The 19,893-nt window shown below is 41.9% G+C and overlaps 1 protein-coding gene across 3 annotated transcripts in view; it reads left to right on the top strand.

The window, feature by feature from the left end:
- LOC125458479 (ras-GEF domain-containing family member 1C-like) overlaps nucleotides 1-19,893 on the top strand; it is a 218,190-nt gene that overhangs the window by 132,212 nt on the left and 66,085 nt on the right. Inside the window, exon 1 of one of the 3 annotated variants that reach the window (XM_048543759.2) lies at nucleotides 10,078-10,743. The exons of the other annotated variants lie outside the window; for them this stretch is intronic. The gene's annotated coding sequence lies outside the window, so the exon portion shown is untranslated. Of the gene's footprint in view, nucleotides 1-10,077; nucleotides 10,744-19,893 lie in introns of those variants that run through there. 3 annotated transcript variants of the gene reach the window in all.

Raw genomic sequence — 19,893 nt, 5'->3', positions numbered from 1 at the left:
TGCAATGACTAAGCAAACTTCCATCCCAACAATAATACTAAACAACAACATTAGTCTGTAAGTTTAAGCATTCTGGCAGGAGCTGAACCAGTTCAGTATTCATCTCACATCAGTGGGAAATGTCATTGTTGAACACAGCACAAGTGAATGTGGAGGAAAACATTGTAGGTTTTTAAGTATTTGAAAAGATAAAAAGAACCTGAATTCATATAACATCAACCACATCATCACATTGCCACAATGTGCTTCCTGACAAATGAATTACTTCCAAAGTTATGGCATCAATTTATGTAGAGTGTGGTTCCATCTTTAGCAATTAGATAAATGAGCAGTTAACCTGCTTTGTAGGATTTAAGTTCACAGGCTGGAAAGCCATTGTTCACAGACTGCACTTAATTTCCGTGCCAAAGTTGCATATTTCTCCAATTGAACTAGAGCCTGGATTTGTACTAGTAAAATGTCTGTGAAAGGTAAAATGGAAGTAGATGCAAGCTGTACAATTTTTGATGAATTGAAGTAGACAATGGAAAACCTTTCCATCTCCGACCACACCACAGAGGAAAGGCAATTAATAAAGCAGCAGAAGATGACTGGGTTTAAGACACTACCCTCAGGTACTTTTGGAGATATGCACTTGAACTGAGAATACTGACCTGCACCAACCATAGGCAACCTCTTTAGTACTGGGTTTGACTCCAACCAGTGGAGAATTTATTCAATGGTTCCTACTGACTCTGGGTTCACTGCAGCTTCTTGATGCTCTATCTCAGGTAAATGCTGGTAAATGACAAGGCAGTAATTCTTGTCTCACCTCTGGGGTTCAGCTCTTTTGTCCATGTTTGAACAAGACCATAATGAGAACAAGAGCTGAGTGTCTCTGGAAGAACCAAAACTGAGCATCAATGTGCAGGTTCTAGCTAAGTGCCATTTGAGAGCATGTTAACAATTCCTTCCATCACTTTGCTGATGATGAAGAGTAGACTGATTAGGTGATTATTGACCAGGTTAGAATTCTCATACATTTTGTGCACAGGATATCCCTAGCTAAATATTCACATTTCCAAGTAGTTAGCATTGTTGGAACTGTACTAGAACAGCTTGACTACAATTATAGCTCAAGCACGAGTCATCCATACAATTGCCTGAATATTCTCAGGACCTATTGTACTGGGTGCCATCAGTTGATTCTTGGTATCATGGTGAGTGGGTTGAATTGGCATATCTGATGCAGAGAGCCTCAGGAAAAGGGTAAGCTTGTTCATCCACTTGTCACGTCTGCCTGAAGTGCTACATAAGCTTATATAAGTTCGACAATGTGACCATATGTCCTGAATAAATCTAGTCCCATTTGCCTGCATTTAGCCCATGTCCCTCTAAATCCTTCCTATTCATATAGCCACCTAGAAACTTCTTAATTGTTGTAATCGTACCAGCCTCCACACTTCCTCTTGCACCTCATTCCATTACATGCACCACTCTATGTGTGAAAAGGTTACCCCTTAGATCCCTCTTAAATCCTTTCTCTCTCACCTTAAACCTATGCTGTCCAGTTTTCGACTCTTCCACCTTGGGGAAAAGACTTTGTTTATTTACCCTCTCCATGCCCTTCATGATTTCATAAACCTCTATAAGGTCACCCCTAAGCCTCCAACGAGCCAGGGGAAATAGCCCTAGCCTATTCAACCTCTCCCTATCGCTCAAGCCCTCCAAACCTGGCAACATCCTTGTAAATTTTTTCTGAGCTCTTTCAAGTTTCACAACACCTTTCCCACAGCAGGAAGACCGGAATTGCAGTCAGTATTTCAAAAGTAGCCTAACCAATGTCCTGTAGAGCTGCAACATGACGTCCCAACTCCTCTACTAAATGCTCTGATCCATACAGACAAATATATCAATCGCCTTCTTCACTATTGCTGTTCTTCTCCATCATTGAAGGAGTTTTGTGGATCTTCCATCTCTGCTAGTTGTTTTGTCCATGACCACTCACAATTGGGATGGGGCAGGATTGCAGAGCAAAGATCAGGTCTATTGGATTTGGGATAACACAGTGTGAAGCAGGATGAACACAGCAGGCCAAGCAACATCAGAGGAGTAATGACCCGAAACGTCAGCCTTCCTGCTCCTCTGATGCTGCTTGGCCTGCTATGTTCATCCAGCTTCACACCATGTTATCTCAGATTCTCCAGCATTGGCAGTTCCTGCTATCTCTATTGGATTTGGGTTTGCTTAGATTTAACTTCTACTACTGCTTTTGCTGTTTGACATGCAAGTAGCCCTGTTTTACAGCATTTTTAGGATCACACCTCATTTTTAATTGTACCAGCCTCCACCACTTCCTCTTGCAGCTCATTCCATACACACACCACCCTCTGTGTGAAAAGCCATTCTTGGCATTTGGGTGTTAATGGTGATGTCAGCATTTGTATCTTATCCCTCATGCCCTTGAGCTGAATGGCTTGCTAGGCCATTTCAGAGGGTATTTATGAACCAATTACATTGCTGTGGATCTGCTGTGCTCCAAACCTAATAAATATGGCAGATTTCCTTCCCTACATGGGCATCAGAGAATGATATGGGTTTTTACAACAATTAAAAAGAGTTTGATGGTCACCAACACATGAGTTTTTAATGACTGATTTCTTAATGAATTCAAATTTGAATTGTGGGATTTGAACTCTTGTCCTCAGAGCATTAATATGAGCTTCTAGACATTTAGTCCAGCAGCATTACCATTACATGACCACCTCTCTTGTTCCAGTTTGCTTTAATCAATTTATTTCTCATTGCTTTGAAATTTGATTTAGTAAAATTTATAATATTGTTTTGTGACTTTCCTCTCACCTGATGTCATAGTTAGTGTAATGATCACTATTTGCGATGTGCTCTCTAGCCATTGGATTGTCAATTACCGACCATTTTATCTGGTATGGTCTGTTCTCTTGCTTGTTCTATAATCAATCTTGACTTCAATTGAAAGGGAAGTATTCCTTCCTGCATCAAGGTTAAATTGTGGAAGATCCCAATTATGTCATGAGATCCAACATGCGTGCCTGCAAAAATACTGCACAATTTCAGGTGTCTTTGTTGCTTGTTGCTTGGACTGTGTCCAATTTTGGGCCCCACACCTCAGGAAGGACATACTAGCCCTGGAGCCAGTCCAGCGGAGATTCACACGGATGATCCCTGGAATGGTAGGCTTAACGTATGATGAACGGCTAAGGATCCTACGTCCGTGACACCACCCACGCCCTCCACCTCCTCCAGGACTTCCAATTCCCTGGCCCCAACACCTCATTTTCACCATGGACGTCCAGTCCCTGTACACCTGCATTCCGCATGCAGATGGCCTCAAGGCCCTCCGCTTCTTCCTGTCCCGCAGGCCCAACCAGTCCCCCTCCACCGACACCCTCATCCGCCTAGCCGAACTCGTCCTCACCCTCAACAACTTCTCTTTCGATTCCTCCAACTTCCTACAGACAAAGGGGATGGCCGTGGGCACCCGCATGGGCCCCAGCTATGCCTGCCTCTTTGTAGGTTATGTGGAACAGTCCCCCTTCCGCACCTACACAGGCCCCAAACCCCACCTCTTCCTCCGTTACATTGATGACTGTATCAGCGCCGCCTCTTGCTCCCCAGAGGAGCTCGAACAGTTCATCCACTTCACCAACACCTTCCACCCCGACCTTCAATTCACCTGGGCCATCTCCAGCACATCCCTCATCTTTCTGGACCTCTCAGTCTCCATCTCAGGCAATCAGCTTGTAACTGATGTCCATTTCAAGCCCACCGACTGCTACAGCTAACTAGAATACACCTCCTCCCACCCACCCTCCTGCAAAAATTCCATCCCCTATTCCCAATTCCTCCGACTCCGCCGCATCTGCTCCCAAGATGAGGCATTCCACTCCCGCACATCCCAGATGTCCAAGTTCTTCAAGGACCGCAACTTTGCCCCCACAGTGGTCGAGAACGCCCTTGACCGCGTCTCCCGCATTTCCCGCAACACATCCCTCACACACCGCCCCACCAACCTCCGGATACAACGCATCATCCTCCGACACTTCCGCCATCTACAATCCGATCCCACCTCCCATGACATTTTTCCATCCCCACCCCTGTCTGCTTTCCGGAGAGACCACTCTCTCCGTGACTCCCTTGTTCGCTCCACACTGCCCTCCAACCCCACCACACCCGGCACCTTCCCCTGCAACCGCAGGAAATGCTACACTTGCCCCCACACCTCCCCCCTCACCCCTATCCCAGGCCCCAAGATGACTTTCCATATTAAGCAGAGGTTCACCTGCACATCTGCCAATGTGGTATACTGCATCCATTGTACCCGGTGTGGCTTCCTCTACATTGGGGAAACAAAGCGGAGGCTTGGGGACCACTTTGTAGAACACCTCCGCTCGGTTCGCAATAAACAACTGCACCTCCCAGTCGCAAACCATTTCCACTCCCCCTCCCATTCTTTAGATGACATGTCCATCATGGGCCTCCTGCAGTGCCGCAATGATGCCACCCGAAGGTTGCATGAACAGCAACTCATATTCCGCTTGGGAACCCTGCAGCCCAATGGTATCAAGGTGGACTTCACCAGCTTCAAAATCTTCCCTTCCCCCACCGCATCCCAAAACCAGCCCAGTTCTTCCCCTCCCCCCACTGCACCACACAACCAGCCCAGCTCTTCCCCTCCACACACTGCATCCCACATCCAGTCCAGCCTGTCTCTGTCTCCCTAACCTGTTCTTCCTCTCACCCATCCCTTCCTCCCACCCCAAGCTGCACCTCCATCTCCTACCTACTAACCTCATCCCACATCCTTGACCTGTCCATCTTCCCTGGACTGACCTATCCCCTCCCCACCTCCCCACCTATACTCTCCTCTCCACCTATCTTCTTTTCTCTCCATCTTCGGTCCGCCTCCCCCTCTCTCCCTATTTATTCCAGAACCCTCACCCCATCCCCCTCTCTGATGAAGGGTCTAGGCCCGAAACGTCAGCTTTTGTGCTCCTGAGATGCTGCTTGGCCTGCTGTGTTCATCCAGCTTCACACTTTATTATCAAGGATCCTGGGATTGTACTCATTAGAGTTTAGAAGGTTGAGGGGAGATCTAATAGAAACTTACAAGATAATGTATGGTTTCGAAGGGATGGACGCTAGGAAGCTGTTTCCGTTAGACGGGGAGACTAGGACCCATGGGCACAGCCTTAAAATTAGAGGGGTTAAATTTAAAACTGAAATGAGATGACATTTCTTCAGCCAGAGAGTGGTGGGCTTGTGGAATTCATTACCATGGAGTGCAGTGGAGGCCGGGACGTTGGATGCCTTCAAGGCAGAGATCGACAAATTCTTGATCTCAGAAGGAATCAAGGGCTACGGGGAGAGTGCAGGGAAGTGGAGTTGAAATGCCCATCAGCCATGATTTAAATGGCAGAGTGGACTTGATGGGCCGAATGGCCTTACTTCCATTCCTGTGTCTTATGGTCTTATGGTCTTGTTGAAATAAATGTTACAAAATTAAAGACAGAAAGTGAAAATGTGACCCATTTGATTTTAGCAGCTCATCTGTCCTGTCTCTCGTGTGTTGGTGGGGTTAACACTGACCACAAAGAGTACTAATATTAAATACTTTAGGAGCATGTCAGAAAAGATAACAGAAAGTTATTTGGATCCACATTTTGTTGGCCATAGCAGCTCTACCTTTAATCCCTTTTTCACACCCCTGAATAACTTTGCCTCCTGACTATTCATGCTCCTGTCAAACGCTTTCATCAATTCTGCATCAATAAGGTGTGTATTCCATACATATCTCCCACCATAAGTCAAGGTTTACTTGTGTTTTAATGTTTAACTCACTTGGTTCATGTTTTACTACTATGTTCTTGAGTTTTCAATTAAACTGAATGTTTTATGTTTCAAAGTATTTTGCAAACGTTTGGTTATATGTCACTCCTGCTGGCAGCTAAATGGTTGATTTTAAAAAATTGGAACTCCTAGACTGGGAAGTGCAGAGTAAGTCTGCTTCAGCCCCAACATTATGGAGAAATGCCAACAAGCAACAAAGCACCAACTGTTCCGTAACCCCTTTCTTCAAAAAATGAAAGATGAATTTATGTAGAAACAGTTCAATGATTTTGTTTGGAAATATAGGAGATGTATTCTTAACAGACACATTATCTATTCACATTTTTATTGCGCCTTGGAAATGGTGGCAAATAGAGATTAAGTTGGTTACAAAGCAATATCAAATACAGTATAGGACAAAAGGGGAATATTAAGCCCATCACGGCTGTACTAGCACTTTGCAATTAAGAACCCAAAATTAATTCCACAATCCTGCTTACTCCTTAGCCGTGTTTCCTATGGTTTTGTTATTTATCCATTTTCCCCTTTAAGCAATGTCTCGCTCCCATTTTTTTCATTAAGTGCTGATACATTCACCTCTTTGGACAGCTAACAGTTGCTTTGTTGGTAAGTTTAATTAGTAGCTAAGTTGTGATTATTTTCTGTGGAAAGATAATTGAAAGAATTCAGATGAGTTCTTTAAAAAGAGAAATGTCGTACAGTCAAATTGTACTAATCTGATCTAGGGGATAGATTTTCAGTTCCTTGCTGGCTAAATGTGTCCAAGCAAAATCTTAGGTTTTCCTTTCAGCGCTTTTTTAAAACATAGAATCCTGGAGCTGTACAACACAGAAAGAAACTCTTCAGTCCAACTCATCCATGCCGACCAGATATCCTAAATAAGTATAGCCCCATTTGCCTGTATTTGGCCCATATCCTTCTAAACCCTTCCTATTCAATATACCCGTCCAGATGCCTTTTGAATGTTGTAATTGTGCCAGCCTCCACCACTTCCTCTTGCAGCTCATTCCATTACATGCACGATTCTCCATGTGAAAAAGTTGCCCCTTAGATCCCTCTTAAATATTTTCCCTCTCACCTTAAACCTATGCTCTCTAGTTTTTGACTCCCCCACCCCGTGGAAGAGACTTTGTCTGTTTACCCCCTCCATGCCCTTCATGATTTCATAAGCCTCTATAAGGTCACCCCTCAGCCTCCAATGCGCCAGGGAAAATAGCCCCAGCCTATTCAACCTCTCCCTGTAGCTGAAGCCCTCCAAACCTGGCAACATCTTTGTCAATTTTTTCTGAGCCCTTTCAAGTATCACAACACCTTTCCTATAGCAGGAAGACCAGAACTGCACTTAGCATTCCTAAAGCGGCCTAACCAATGTCCTTTACAGCTGCAACGTGACCTCCCAACTCCTGTACTCAATGCACTGATCAATGCAGGCAAGCATACCAAACGCCTTTTTCAGTATCCTATCTACTTGCGACTCCACTTTCAAGGAACTATGAACCTGCACTCCAAGGTCTTTTTGTTCAGCAACACTTACTTACTGGACCTTACCATTAAGTGTATAAGTCCTGCCCTGATTTGCTTTTCCGAAATGCAGCACCTCACATTTATCTGAATTAAACTCCATCTGCCACTCCTTGTCCCATTGGCCCATCTGATCAACATCCCATCATACTCTGAGGTAACCTTCCTCCCTCTCCACTACACGTCCATGTTTGCTCTCACCTGCAAACTAACCATACCTCCAACGTTCACCTCCAGATAATTTACACAAATGATGAAAATCAGTGGGCCCAGCACTGATCTTTGTGGCACACTGCTGGTCACAGGCCTCCAATCCAAAAAGGAGCCCTCCACCATCACACTCTCACTTCTGCATTTGAGCTAGTTCTGTACCCAATGGCTAGTTCTCCCTGTATTCCATGTGATCTAACCTTGCTAATCAGTGGACCATGTGGAGCATTGTGAATGTCTTACTGAAGTCAAACAGGTCAGTAAATTTGAATAAATATGGGCTAGGTTATGATTGTAGTAGGATTCATGAGTCCAGGTCATAATTGTACAACAATCATACCATTAAACATAAAAAAAACCAGTTACATGTGATTTTTCAAAGTGCTGGCAGAAATGAAAAAGCAACATGATCGTTCCAATTTCCACTCAGTAGAAATGAATGGAACTGAAAATACAAAGTGGCACTACATTGATATTGTAATACTCTTTTGAAATATTAATTTTAAAATATGACATTACTGCACTAAAGTCTGCACACAAATAACAGTTAATGCTATTCATTAAGTATTAGCATCTTAAATATATTGATTCTTAACATATGAAATATGTCATGTAAATAATTTGACAAATAACACTGATGACATAACTACACGTCGAAGCATGGCATTTTATTCAAGCTAGTTAGCATGTTATTAAAGGTCAGGTACTTAATATCATGCATTAGCAATACGAGATATGTATAAAACATTTAGACTTAATGTTATGCATGCCAATGAACTTTTACAGCATGGCATAACATTTCAGATCAAGGATTATACTTTATAAAATTGATTTTGCAGTGCTAAATATAAAATAATCTTGCAATATTTTAGAACCAATTATGAAAAAAGCTACTACTTCATTTGTCACTTGATAAATCGAATTATAGTAACTATAACTAGTAAACACCTATAGGTCTTGACAGATCCAAGCATCTTATAGCTGACGATTGAAAGCTGATGACTGAGCATATTGTGCAATAGTTAACACTTATTGAATTGCTCTTGTAAAATATCTCAAGTGTCCAGTTGGGAAGAGAACTGCTAACTTAATCCTATTAATATTGATCATTTTCATAGAGAGCTTCATGCTCAATTTACAATTTAAAGATTGTACATGTCCCCTTCTAAGCATATCTTCGTTGCCCAAATCTTATGTTTCCAATAGCACATAGTTAAAAAAAACTTCAAGAATAATTAAAGGTAATTTCCCCTGAACTGTATTTTGCCAGAGAAAGCGAAACCTGAGCACAGTTCGAAAGACAACATTCAAAATCTCGATGGAGCAAATTATAAAACTCCTATTGAGAGCAGTTTCGACATGTACATTGTTTCTAGGGAGCGATCAGCGAAGTTGAAGTTTCGTTTATGTATTCTATTCTGATTTACCCGTTCGTCCCACCAATCTGACTGATGTGCTGTTTTCGAACACTTTGTGTTTGGTTTCAGTTTTCCAGTATCTACAATCCTATGTTTTCTTTAATATATCCTTTCGTTATTGATATTTCTAATTAAAGCTCCTGTCAATCAGATATAGGTTATATTGTACCACAAAATGCAATTTATCCTTGGTCTGCAAGAAAATGCCTGCAGTCCACAATAACACATTAATCTAACGACTATTTAAATTGGTAGTTCCTCTGTGGAGTCGGTATGTGGAAATTGCTGTTTTCGGATTTCATTTTTGTAAGTGGCTTGAGATTGAAGTCGGTGCGGATTGTGAGTCTCAAGTTTTCTTCCCTATTAACATAAATTGATCGGGAAAAAGTGAGAGAATGCGTTTTTTAGAATGTGAGAAATGTGTTTTTGTTTACTTATAATTTCCAGTGCAGTTAATATTCTATCGATATAATTTGCAAAATACTAATCAATATTTAATTAGTTTTATGACTTGTCATAATCATAAAGCTAGCTTCTTTTTATATGGACCTGCAAAGGTACTGATCATCTGAAGCAATTGTTTAATGGTTTAGAGTTCAATGAATGACTCATCTGCTTGTTTCTCGTGCTGAGATCTGAGCATGTGCAGATGTGTGCCGGGGGAGGAAATGGCAGTGTTAAACTTTAATCAAATAGGCACATGAGATTTACTTACAGATCTTTATGTAGGTCATTTGCTCTGAGTGAACACTCCGATGTATTCTTGTCTACTTTGAGTAAAATTCCCAAATGCTTTTCAAGGAAATAGTATAATTAAATGCATTGGATTTCACGAAATTAATCAGTATAATTCTCGCAATTCACACTTTTTTTCACTTTACGATAGCAGTTTGCTGAATGTCTGGCATACAAAGGTGTTAAAGAAACTGAAATATTGATTTATTCATAACAACTGCTGTTAGCCCAGGAGATCAGATATCATTTTGTGGACAGCTCCTGATTTGATCTGTTATTTGGGAGTCTGTCCCGGCCATTGAAAGTAGTGCTGTGCCATAATCTGTTTTCGCCTGCCTTTCACTCTGCAATTGTACTGAGATGTGTGTGCGAGACAGCCATTGTGAAGCAACCTTTGCCCTGAAGGCATGAGCTAATTTGAATGCATGCTTCAGTAGTACAGCAGACATTGAGGAAAGTCTGTGTGGATTACCAGCTGATGTTGTGTGGAATAATTGCACCTGCCTTCGAAAATAGAGTCAGCAGCTCCAAGCTCTGGACTATGCAGCGGCGTGATCTCTTTGTCAGATACCTAAAGGTCGCTTGTCCCTCCAGCACCCGCATGTGAATATTTCTGCTTCAAGGCTGTGTGCACAGGCAAGGAGACCAGCTCCGGGCTTAGCCCTCCCTTCCTGGTATCCTGTTTCAGAGATCTGCCTTGCCGCTCACACAACTCAGCTGTCTCCTGTAGGTGTGTTTGTTCATTCCTTCTTCCGCAAATTTGAGCTGCTTCTACTTCCCATTGTATTAGTAAGCCATTTTAGACATTGCTGAGAGATTGGGAGAATGAGAAAGTGCTAAATGTACAACGGCAAGTTGAAGAATGTGAACCTAAAGACTATTGGAAAACAATCTTCAGCATTAAACAGTCGGCGTCCTTAATGAGCGAAACTGCACTGAGAACAGGATCAGTGTGTTCACGGAAACCTAATCGGAGCATTTGTTAATACAGGTATGGCTAAAGTCGACTTTACTACCTGACTTTTGTCAATGCCATAACTATAATAAGAGTTCACAGGGAGCATTGTGCAAATGGATAAGCAGCAGTTTTAATGTTTATGACTGTAACAACTCGCTATTGGGAGACTGTCAGTAACGTAAGTTGTTACAGGAAGAAATTTTGACAGAGCTCCAACAAGAACTGGAATTGTAGGATGCCATTGTTGGTAGTCGGAATGTCGATGTACTGGGTTGCTGCAAGTTGCCAGTCAATTCATGCAGTGACTTAATTCTGTTTGGTTCTTTTCATTTTCTGCCGCCTTGTTGAATTTTTGCGCCCTCTTCCTTTTCTTGTGCGGACACGATTAGAGTTTTACTGTTTGTTCCGCTTTTTGCTGTTATTCCTTTGGCACAAGTCAGAACAGTAAATTTCCGATACAAAGTTTAAATATGAAGGTCTCAACCTGTACATTGTCCGTACTACACAGCCCACGTGAATGACCTTCCGAGCTTTGGTTTGTAATCGGCTTCAATCGATTTAGTTTATCATATTGAAAAAAAAGTATAGGATTAGACCAATAATGTAAATTCCTAGCAACTAACACGGATCTTCTCTTTAACTCATGAATGGAAAATTTTTGAGATGTTCATCACGTTAAGCTGGTATAATAGAATAACAGAACTAAAACAAAACTTCCCCATTTTTGGTTCATTCAGAACAGCGTATTATTTGCAACCATGAGCCAAAACCAAGGAGGGAACCTGTTCAGCTGTAGGACATTAATACTTTTTCACTGAACACAAATAAATATCTTTTAAAATGAAAATCAACTCGTAATAAAATGTCAAAATACATGTACCATTGAAATCCTTGAGGGAGAAATGTGTGCAGGGATAACAAGGATGAAAGCTAACATAAAGAAAAGCAGTCAATGGTCACTATGGAGATTTAGGTCAAAGGCTGCTGGAATTTGCTACTGAATTTACTCAAGCATCAGCCTCTTAAAATACAGACACTCCAAATTTTGAGTATTTCAAGGAGAGATGTTCTATTGATTTTATTGGTCAAACTAAATCAACACTTAGCTGAATTTGAACAATGTTGCATTGTCATCACTCAATAATATTCACTGGGATTTGCAGAATAATTTCAGCACAATTTTCTTCTGATTTTATTTCCAAATCTCTGGGCTATCTTTTGCCATTATAACTCCATCCACAAAATTGTTTTCATTCCATCTAATCATTTGGCCTATTACTGTAGTATTATACAATAACGTTGTGCTAATGGAGTAATTCCATGGTTCAGTCAAATATTGTTAGTTACAACAGATCTTTTACTATTTGAGTTATTATGTGAATGATCATTTCAACAATACTGTAGAAAATAATTCACATGGTCTAATTAGTTTTACATCTAAAGTATATAGTGAGGAGTAGTTAAATTGGATGAGTTATAATTTTCAAATGGCTGACTGGACCCAAGTCATTTTCTGATATGAACTTGCAAGTGCAATGATTTCCTAGTTTCATTAAGATTTTGATTTTAATTCAGAATAGAGCAGGTTGATGATAATTTCAACTCTGACAATTTTTCTCCCTCTTATCTGAAGGAATTTTTTTTCACTGTAGCAGGCATTCCTTTTCTGAAAATTGTGCTGGAGCTATATATATTCTGGGATATGATTAACTCTAGGAGTAAAATATCTAAATGAAGCCCTTACAAGCTAACTAAATTCTGATAATTAAGTGTAGAATTAGTAATGATCCCTCTAGTTTTTCTTGAAATTTCCTTCTTGAAATAATGTGTCAACACAGTTCAGTTTTGTGGGACTGTAATGAGAGAAGTGAAAATGTTTAAATCCTATATCAGTGCCTTTCTCACTGGTCAGCTGTACAAATATTAATCATGTAATGAAAAAGTGACATAATTAATGTTTATTGTGTGAAATTTATGATATTAGTACTGTATAAATCTTACGCACAAACAGCCCTTGCTGATGTTGGTTTGATTGTCTGTCTGGCTTCGTAACTGAGCCAAAGCTTTCGAAATGAGAGGAGCACCTCTGGTGACAAGTAGCAGTTGACTTCTACAAACTGAAGCATGAAATGTTTGCCATTTGTACTCTCTGGATAAAGGATTCTGTGATGCCTCTGCAACAGCTGAAGCCATGTCTGTTGATGTAGGGACTGCCACTAGCTGCATGCTCTCAGTTACTCTCTTCAATCCATTAAGATGCCTGCTAAGTGAGTAAAGATGTACAGTCGTCTTAAGAGATGCTGCCTTAGAAGTCTGGAATAGATAAAATATTAAAAGAAAGAAAAAATGAAAAAGAATCCACATTTAAAATCCAATGAATGTGCTAAGCAGTTCATTGTAATTTAGTTAAACAAAAAATAGTCATACTTTCTCCGCAGGTATGCATGAAGGGAAACAGTTGGAAGGATAGAGGACATGAACAATTAACCACGTAATTGTATTGCTACTTGTAAAATGATTTTGAGTTTATCATATCTTTCCAAAATACCTTTAAAATAGATGTGCAAATTGCATTAAAAATCTTCTTGATGAAAACGTAATATATTTCTAATCCACAATCAGCTTGAAAGTACTCAATTGGCAGTTTGTTCATTTACAGATTTCTTTATGGCTTTGCCTCATTTAAGTTTGGGTAAATACTTCTCCTTAAAAACTTCTTCTGAGAATTCTCATTTGGAAAAGGAACACATTGAATGGTTCAGATTATTCTCTGTTCCATTCTCATCTTTTTCTCAAGTTGCTTTTTCTGCCACAACTCAGCATTAATTATAGTCACAGTTTGGTTTCTATCCTGAATTGAGTCGCCTTACCAGCTGGGTGAGAATTCAGATTGGTCAGTTATCTACACAGGGGAAAGAAAGAACATTGTGCAATTTTTCAGTTTAAAAATCACTCTGCGTATGTAAAATAAGTCAAAACTGGAAATTTGTGGACTTTCATAGAGAAAGGGAACTTCAACTATACCAGTTCTGGTCAGAATCTAGTTTTAGTCCTTTCAGTAAGAAGTAGGCCATTCAGTCCTAGGAGGAAGCTGAAAGTGAAATCATGACTGGAATTCCCTGAATTCATCTCTTGTTCCCCAGTTGAAAGTGGGCTACAAACATAATCTCTCTTACGGCAGTACCAGCAGGTCACTCTGAAGACTTTGTCCTACTGCAAGTGTCCTTGGGCCAGTGAGAGATGTCTCCTCATGCACTACAATCAGATTACCAGTTGCAGTCAAGCTACCCTCGAGGTGTGTGGCCTACTACAGTGCTGCAAGGGCATTCAGCAGTCGACAGGAAAGTAATGTTTCATGCAATGAATCATGTATAAGTGATCTTGTAATAATACTGGAGGTCTAGAATTGGTCCCATGAGTATTTGGATTACAAATTAAGGATCTTAATCATTGTTTGTTGATTCACTGTTAATAAGTGTGATTGACATTCTAACAATTGAAACCTATTTTAATACATGAAGCCACCATTTCCATTCATCCACATTTTTCCAAATTTGCACCACTGATTTGAAGCTGTTGCAAATCTATTGGACAAGTTGAAAGTTCGGCATATTGTAGTTTTTCAGTACTAGTCTTTCAATTCATTCAATTTACGAGGAACCCTACTCAAAAGAAAGGAATATCAGCGCTGTACAGAACACTGGGCTCAATCTTATATTTTATTGGCTGAATCTGAGTTAGGTTAATTTTTTTTGCCCCTGAAAGGATGAAGGGAACAGTTGAAAACTCTAGGTCTGTACTCAGTGGACTTTAGAAGGCTAATGGGGAATCTGATTGAAACTTACAGAATACTCAGAAGTGCTAGCAAGTTTTGAGAAGATTTGTAGCTCAGGTTGAGGTTCTGGATGTGAGTTTGCTCACTGTGCTGGAAGGTTAGCTTTCAGACGTTTCGTCACCATTCTAGGTAACATCAACAGTGAGCCTCCGACTCAGCGCTGGTGTTATGTCCTGCTTTTCTATTTATCTGGTTAGGTTTCCTTGGGTTGGTGAGGTCATTTCCTGCGTTGGTGATGTCATTTCCTGTTCTTTTTCTCAGAGGATGGTAGATGGGCTCCAAATCAATGTGTTTGTTGATGGAGCTCCGGTTGGAATGCCATGCTTCTAGAAATTCTCGTGCGTGTCTCTGGTTGGCTTGTCCTAGGATGGATGTGTTGTCCCAATCAAAGTGGTGTCCTTCCTCATCTGTATGTAAGGATATGAGTGATAGTGGGTCATGTCGTTTTGTGGCTAGTTGATGTTCATGTATCCTGGTGGCTAGTTTTCTGCCAGTTTGTCCAATGTAGTGTTTGTCACAGTTCTTGCAAGCTATTTTGTAGATGATGTTCCTTTTGCATGTTGTCTGTATAGGGTCTTTTAAGTTCATTTGCTGCTGTTTTAGTGTGTTGGTGGGTTTGTGGGCTACCCTGATGCCAAGAGGTCCGAGTAGTCTGGCAGTCATTTCCGAAATGTCTTTGATGTAGGGGAGAGTTGTTATGGTTTCTGAGCACGTTTTGTCTGTTTGTTTGGGTTTATTGCTGAGGAATCGGCAGACTGTGTTCATAGGGTACTCATTCTTTTTGAATATGCTGTATAGGTGATGTTCCTCTGTGCTGCAGTGTGTGGTGGCTGGTTGGAATAATGTTCTAATGCAGCTTCATTTGTGGGTGTTGGGATGGTTGCTCCTGTAGTTCAGTAAACAAAGCTGCATTAGAACATTATTCCAACCAGCCACCCCACACTGCAGCACAGAGGAACTACGCAGAGCAGAGGAAAATCACCTATACAGCATATTCAAAAAGAATGAGTACCCTATGAACACAGTCTGCCGATTCCTCAGCAATAAACCCAAACAAACAGACAAAACGTGCTCAGAAACCATAACAACTCTCCCCTACATCAAAGACATTTCGGAAATGACTGCCAGACTACTCGGACCTCTTGGCATCAGGGTAGCCCACAAACCCACCAACACACTAAAACAGCAGCAAATGAACTTAAAAGACCCTATACAGACAACATGCAAAAGGAACATCATCTACAAAATAGCTTGCAAGAACTGTGACAAACACTACATTGGACAAACTGGCAGAAAACTAGCCACCAGGATACATGAACATCAACTAGCCACAAAACGACATGACCCACTATCACTCATATCCTTACATACAGATGAGGAAGGACACCACTTTGATTGGGACAACACATCCATCCTCGGACAAGCCAACCAGAGACACGCACGAGAATTTCTAGAAGCATGGCATTCCAACCGGAGCTCCATCAACAAACACATTGATTTGGAGCCCATCTACCATCCCCAGAGAAAAAGAACAGGAAATGACATCACCAACGCAGGAAATGACCTCACCAACCCAAGGAAACCTAACCAGATAAATAGAAAAGCAGGACATAACACCAGCGCTGAGTCGGAGGCTCACTGATGATGTTACCTAGAATGGTGAAGATGAAATGTCTGAAAACTAACCTTCCAGCTCAGCAAGCAAACTTACATCCAGAATACTCAGAAGCCTGGGTAGAGTAGATATGGAGAAGATGTTTCCACTCATAGGAGAGACCAGGACCTGTGGGCACAGCCTCAGAGTGAAGGGACCATCCTTTAGAACTGAGATGAGGAGGAATTTCTTCAGCTGGAGGGTGTTGAATCAGAGAAATTCATTGCCGCAGGGGTCTTTGGAGGCCAAATCATTAAGTGTATTTAAGACAGGTTCTTGATTAGTAAGGGGATCATGGGTTACGGGAAGAAGGCAGCAGAATTGGCTTGAGAAATGGTGATGAAGACTCGATGGGCTGAACGGCCTAATTCTACTCCTATATCTTTTGGTCTTAAGATCCCCACCTGAGACCTAAGGAGTTTTCTTTTTTGCCCTGTCTTACTAAATTTCCATTATATACTTATGGCATGTGTCAAATCTGATTCCAGCCCCATTTGAATGCATACTTTTCCTGCTACAACTTGCTGGTGAACAGAGAGCCCAGAAATCACAAATATCCCTTTGCAAAGTGCTGTCTATGAGAGCCTGATTTGCACCGGATACACCCTATCAGTCTGGTTCTGTCCCGTACAGTTTTCAACTACTGCCCCAGATATGATGGACAAGGAGAAGTTGGCATCCCACTTTCCCTCCAGGATGGGACAGTACAGAGTAACATTAACTCTAAGCTGCATGTCTACACACATGTGCAGCTATTCTGATGTTTCGTGCCTGGTGATCAACATGGTGATCATGACACTGACTTTAGATTCCAGAGGCCTCTGATGTGCATGGGCCTCAGAGGCCCCCACAGCCAGAAAAATAATTAGAGGGAAGGCTGGTGCTGAGCAGGACTTCCTCTTCCCCCAGGACCAGCAGTGAAAGCCACAACACCAGGCCATGTCGACTCACTCTGGGTTTTCCACCTGGGTTGAACCAATCTCTCGGATGTCTGAAGGAATGCTCAGCACTGCATGAAGAAAGTCAATGTTTTTGCTCTGCCAGGGTATGTGCTGCCATTTGATATATCAGATTCACTCTGTCTCAACTACTGCACCAAACTCCAACCAAGACCCCTGCTGTACCATTCACGCTATTGCCTTGAACATAATCCCTCACTCGCTATCATCCACCCAAGCCCCACAACACTTTCCCTCTCTGCCCTCTGTGCTTGGATTCATTGGTTGGTTTGCTGAGCTGACTGGCTTTTATGCAAACTCCCTTCTAGGTGACATTGTCAGTGCTGTGTAGCCTCCGCTGAAGTGCTGTTGTTCTGTCCCGCTCTGAATGTATATGGTCTGGTCTGTCATGGTGGGCAGCTTTGATTCCGGTTTTGTACCGTAGTGGTATGTAGATGGGGTCTATTTCAGTTCCTCTGTTTAATTGCATCAGTGATTGATAACCAGGCCTCCGGGAATTCTCGTGCTTGTCTTTGTCTCGCTTGTCCTAGTGCTGTGACTTTGTCCCAGTTAAACTGATGTCCTTCTATGTCGGAGTGTATTGAAATGAGGAAGAGTTGTCGTGCCGTTTTGTTGCGAGTTGGTGTTCATGTATCCTGGTGGCGAGTTTCCTGCCCGTCTGTCCTAAGTAGTGTTCCTCGCAGTTGCTGCATGGTATTTAATATATCACATTTGTCCTGCTCATTGCGGGTATGGGATCTTTTATCTTTGAGAGTAACTGGCGAAGTGTGGATGTTGTCTTTTGTGCTATGCTTATTCCAAGAAGTCGTAGGAGTCTTGTAGTCAGTTCTGATGTGTTTCTAACAGAGGGTAGGGTGGCCAGTGTGTTGGGGCATAGAGTGTTGTTTGGTCACCAGACATCGGCAAACAAAGCTGTTAGGATAACCATTGTTTGCAAAGACTCTGAACAGACGTCCCCCTTTTTTTGCGCAGTGCCAAGGTGTTGTGGTTTGTTACCATTCATTTAAACGGAGTCTTGACACAGCTCTGTTTGTGAATGCTGGGGTGGTTAATGTTGTAATCCAGGATTTGATCTGTGTGTGCAGTCTTTCTGTGTACGGTGGTGAGGAATTCCACGTTGTTCGTTCATTCCATCACTATGTTTAGTAACAGGGGTTTGTTGTTGTTCTCGTCTTCCCTGTTGAACTTGAACCCGGTGAATATACTGTTAATAAGGTGTGTGTTTCTTCTAACTTTACTAGCAAAGGAGACACTGGCCACATTACTGGACAATCCGCTAACACAAACCTCCAGTGAAACCATCAGCAAAGACAACATGCCAAATTTACTAGACCTGTGCCTCCCCACACATTTCATCTTCAACAGCCAGGTATACGAACAAATTAATGGAATACCTACAAGGTTCATCCATCTCGGGGCTCACAGCAGAAGCTGTTATGCAAAGATTGGAACACACAGCCCTTCCCCAGATCCAGCCGAAACTATGCATTGGATAAGTGGGCTATGTCTTTGTGTTTATTAAATGAGCAAAGTAAGAAGAAACACACACCTTTTATTAGCAGCATGTTCACCAGGGAAGAAGAGAACAACAATCCACTCCCGTTACTAGATGTAATGATGGAATGAACAAACAACGGGGGATCCCTTACCAGCATATACAGAAAGACTACACACAGACCAAAGCTTGAATTACAGCAGTAACCACCCCAGCATCCACAAACAGAGTTGTGTTAAGACTCTGTTTAAATGAGCGATAACTCACTGCAACATCCTGGAGCTGCGCAAAAACAAAGGGGAACATCTATACAGAGTCTTTGCAAACAATTATTATCCTAACAGATTCATTGACCGATGAACAAAGAACAAAGAAAATTACAGCACAGGAACAGGCCCTTCGGCCCTCCAAGCCTGCGCCAATCAAGATCCTCTGTCTAACCTGTCATCTATTTTCTAACGGTCTGTGTCCATTTGCTCCCTGCCCATCCATGTACCTGTCCAAATATATCTTAAAAGACGCTAACGTGTCCGCATCGACCACCGCTGCTGGCAACGCGTTCCAGGCACCCACCACCTTCTGTGTAAAGAACTTTCCACGCATATCTCCCTTAAACTTTCCTCCTCTCACTTTGAACTCCTGACCCCTAGTAATTGAGACCCCCACTCTGGGGGAAAAAGCTTTTTGCTATCCACCCTGTCTACACCCCTCATGATTTTGTAGACCTCAATCAGGTTCCCCCTCAATCTCCGTCTTTCTAATGAAAATAATTCTAATCTACTCAACCTCTCTTCATAGCTAGCACCCTCCATACCAGGCAACATCCTGGTGAACCTTCTCTGCACCCTCTCCAAAGTATCCACATCCTTTTTGTAATGTGGTGACCAGAACTGTACACAGTACTCCAAATGTGGCTGAACCAAAGTCCTATACAACTGCAACATGACCTGCCAACTCTTGTACTCAATACCCCGTCCAATGAAGGAAAGCATGCCATATGCCTTCTTGACCACTCTATTGACCTGCATTGTCACCTTCAGGGAACAATGGGCCTGAACACCCAGATCTCTCTGTTCATCAATTTTCCCCAGGACTTTTCCATTTACTCTATAGTTCGCCCTTGAATTTGATCTTCCAAAATGCATCACCTCGCATTTGCCCGGATTGAACTCCATCTGCCATTTATCTGCCCAACTCTCCAGTCTATCTATATTCTGCTGTAATTTCTGATAGTCCCCTT

The sequence above is a fragment of the Stegostoma tigrinum genome, chromosome 13, assembly GCF_030684315.1.
Source record: "Stegostoma tigrinum isolate sSteTig4 chromosome 13, sSteTig4.hap1, whole genome shotgun sequence".
In the NCBI taxonomy this organism is placed as follows: Eukaryota; Metazoa; Chordata; class Chondrichthyes; order Orectolobiformes; family Stegostomatidae; genus Stegostoma; species Stegostoma tigrinum.
The sequence above is the reverse complement of the archived record's forward strand: the minus strand, read 5'-3'. Positions and strand labels throughout refer to the sequence as shown.